At 39.1% G+C, this 4,088-nt stretch overlaps 1 pseudogene; it reads left to right on the forward strand.

Moving 5' to 3' along the window:
- The first annotated feature begins 402 nt into the window (after positions 1–402).
- Positions 403–3,800, forward strand: LOC131783258 (uncharacterized; annotated as a pseudogene).
- Positions 3,801–4,088: the final 288 nt, after the last annotated feature.

Genomic DNA, 4,088 nt, shown 5'->3' on the forward strand with positions numbered 1-4,088 from the left:
AAGGGTGACCTTGTTATGATACAAACCTTGCTGCTTTTCAAATGCAAATTACTTTGTTATCATGCTAACTAGATACTGGTCTCTATCACAACAAGGTCACCTTCAGCCTCACTCCAAATCAAAGGCTTGGCAACTAAGCACACAACTGTAAAATGGCCTATTGGAAGAAGCAACGCAAATGAAATTACAGCACGCCCGTGATTTTACAATCGTTTATCATTTTTTTTGTTTTGACACCGGAAATTTGTCAACATTGGTAGTGAATCATCAATATGCAAGGAAAATTACAAAGAGGAATTTTTAAAAACGGATCCGTTCAAATATGAAAGGCTTGAAAGCATTCACATCAACATCTGACCTCAGTTGGGTTTGACTTTCAGAAGAGTAACTTCGACTTGTTCAATGGCAGTTTTGATGAAAACTTGTTGCTGCGGCTTCAGTCTACGAACAGGTGTTATGATTCTCGGAATCTTCGGCCTGGTGAGTTTTAACAATGATTAATTATACAAAACTTTCAAGTATCCCTCTGCTTTTATACCTTCGTGAACTACCTGATTTCACGATTTTCTGCTCGATTTTGTCAAAACCACCAAATTTTAGTTCCGCAAAAAATTACTAAAGCGGGGATTAACTGCGCGAAATTTCGTTCCATCTCTTGAAAAATGTCTGAAAGTTTTAATGCATAGTTTCTATCTGTTTAAAAACGATCCTGTTGTTGCTAACCGTACAACGCGTATTCTGGCATTTCGGAACGAGCAACTGTATATTTCTTAAAGTTTGCTTAGACTGTGTCCTGTGGTTTTTTTAATTGCTTTCTTTTTTTTGTTTTCAAATTATATGCTACATTTGCAAATCTTACATGGAACTAAATAAATGATCCTCGCGAATGTCTGAAGGAGGAAGAAATTCTTATGAAGCTATTTAATATGTCGGTTGATTCAAGTACCTCAATTTATATCAAACCTGTTTCTAGTTCCTTCCGTATTTATACTACAGATTGTATCAGCATATTCAATTTATCGACAAAACCATTATATTAAAGTTTACAAGCATCTGGAAGAGAACGCCGATGATCTCAGCCAAGATTTGCCTTTCAGCAAAAAGCATTTTCTAGATATTACAACTTACTTTTGCCTTGTTCCGTAAATATGTTAGCATGGACACATGTTTAGGATGAAGTTGTCTGCTGTTGAAAGATTATCAAATGTGTAAAATACATATGACCATTTCGATCTTCCCGCCATCTTCCGTGAAATAAGCGCCGTAAACGTGACGTTCCACCCGTGTTCTATGGAAATGTCCAATTCAGTTAGCAGGAGAGCAAGTCCGACAGGTTTTTTTAGGATAGTCTCAGTTTGGCACTCTTGATTAAATTCGTGCCGTGCGCGTCTAAGAAAGGGTGAAGGGTTTGTGAGTTATATTGCACAAAGGAAATAAAAATTTTCCTAAAGAAGACGATAACTTTGAATGTTCGTTCGTTTAAATAATCCATTGATAATGATTCTGGAGATAAAACGTTTGATTTGACTAAGGGATTGTATGACTAAGTGTTATCCTGCACGAACTAATACAACAGAGTGAATGAATTTGTATCCCTCAAGCAGCCATCGAACATCCTCTGTCTTCCATCTTCCATCTTCCATGCATTGACTGATTTTTCTTTTCTAATGCTCATCTCTATAGTGATCATCAGACTGTGTTACGTTAACCTCGCATTCAAAGTGATCTCACTGTTGGTGAACCTGTTACTTCTGGGATCAAGTTGCTCAGTAAGTCCAACATTATAATTTTCCTGTAACAAGAACACGTATTCAGTATATAACTGAAAATTATTAGAGAAGATTTTAGATTGTGATAAAACTTTGTCATAGTGGATCATAATAATTCATCTTTTAGAAATGTTAAAACAAGGTGTAAGATTTTGCAACGGAGCTGGCTTTTCGACGCCACCCGGCATAATCATTGGTTTTGTTTCATTTAGCTGTTTCTGTTTTGTTCGTTCGTTCGTTCGTTCGTTCGTTCGTTTTTTTTTTTCTTCCATTGTTATGCATTATTTATCAGTATTTCAGTCTACCTCAGTTGTATTTTAGTTTCGGTGTTATCGTCGAAATAATTCGGTGCTCGGGGGATAATTGGTATCTACCTCACAGTTACAAAAAAAAAATGGCAAAAAATGATCGGAAATTGAACTCACGACGCGCGATTTTGTCTCGTCAGTTGCTTGCAGGTCATTAGTACTTATTATTCACTTCCGAACTAGCCAATCAGCGCGCTAGAATTCGAGTGTTCATGCAGCATTCATTGATTTGTTAGTATACTGTACTGATTGTTGTTCTTTTCCGTCGCAGGGTGACGCGCGCTTGGCATTTCCTTGGCTTGGATGGAGCATGTTCGAGCTCTTTTTCAATTTTGGAGTGATCGTATTTTTTATTATCGTCTGGAAAGGGGTAAATTGAAACAAAAATTTGTATTGAGTGTCAGAAGAAAAGTTTTGCACACAACTTACTGAACGTGATTTATGATTTATGCCACAGCTTGCCGTCTTCTTACTAATTTACGGCATTGGATGGCTGCTTTCGGTAAGTTTTGTTTCACTCTCACTTTACTCTCATTGGCTCTTAAAGATATTTTCCTTTCTTCTGATTGGCAGACAGGATTACTTTCGTTTTGGTTATGCAATCGAAAGGCGCTCCATTCTCCATTTCAATTAGCTTCTCACTCTTAAATTGAGGGTGGTTTGGGTCTAACCTTATTCCTCTTTTTCATTTCTTCCTTAAGATCTACTCCATCGTGGTGGTGTATTCGTACATCAAAGACCTTTGTCGAGATCCAATTCCACGGGGAAACAATGGACAGCAGGAACCACCCCGTGCAATTTCCACTGCTAAATTTCCATCAAAAACCCATCATCCATCGGGAACAAGTTCCGGATTTTCTTCCTCCTCTGACAGGCGGAAACCAAAGTCAAGTGGTAATTACATTTCCATTGTTTCAATGCTCCGTAAACTGCTAAACCAAATTCGCCAAATTTTACTGCGCAAAAATTCGCTCTGATACCACCTGCCAACGGACCAGCATTTCATCTATGAGAAATAGTGGTCGCTCTTCTTCAGCTACAGTGTTTTGACACTTACAGTTCCCTCGAGAAGTGCATCAAAATTTTTCCGACTACTTAATATGACCTCAGTACTCTGACATTTTAGTGTTACAAAAACTGAAAGCTGTCTTAACTGTATGCGTCAAGAAGACGTTTCTATCTAATCGTATGCATGCAGTCAGACGGTACTATTTAAGATTTTTTTAATCCCTGGCGAATTATTCAATTCTCTGAGAAGCAGTTGTGGTCTCTGGAGTTCACAGGCTCAAATGACCACTCTGTTATTCAGTTCATTTGATTTCCTCACTCATTAGCGCTCAGGCTCGGGCACAGGCACAGGCACAGGCGCGTGAGAACTAAGAGGATTAAACCAGCAGTTAGGCACTTGAGAAGGGATCAGTGGGCAATTACCTGCGCAAAAGTACCAGAGAAAACAAGTGAAACAACCGCTGTCAAGCAAAATATGCATAACGTTCACAGAGATTTGCAAAACGAATAAAAATAGTCAAAAGGAAACCCAAGGGTTTTACCTATACTATTATTTTTAATTTTCCATTTATACAACAATATAATAAAAGGAGCCAAATTGAAAAGATTTATTGAAGTCCTTTTTCACATCATCTCGCAGGTTGGAAATGGACCCACTCTACATGGGTTGGGACCTCAGAAGGTTTTGGAGGGGGCTCGGCAGGCGTCTGTGTGAGCTCAGTAGATTGTGGAGGCGGTTGCTGACTCTCATGAAGGACCAGCTAATTCGAATTAAAGATAATTTTTTTTCGGATGGCAGAGTGGGACTAAGGAGACGGTCACTGTCTATCGCCTGTGGAGTGGGTGGGTGTGTTAGGGGAGAGGGGGGAGGGGGAAGGGAGGTATTGGCGGATTTTGGTTGTGTCACGATGAAATTTACCTGATTCTCTCTCCTATGGCTTTGTATTGTTGTTATGATCCCTTCATCGGCAGTCAGTTCCGTGTAGATGCCCCATTACACTCT

This window comes from Pocillopora verrucosa, chromosome 12 (genome assembly GCF_036669915.1).
Source record: "Pocillopora verrucosa isolate sample1 chromosome 12, ASM3666991v2, whole genome shotgun sequence".
Classification (NCBI taxonomy): Eukaryota; Metazoa; Cnidaria; class Anthozoa; order Scleractinia; family Pocilloporidae; genus Pocillopora; species Pocillopora verrucosa.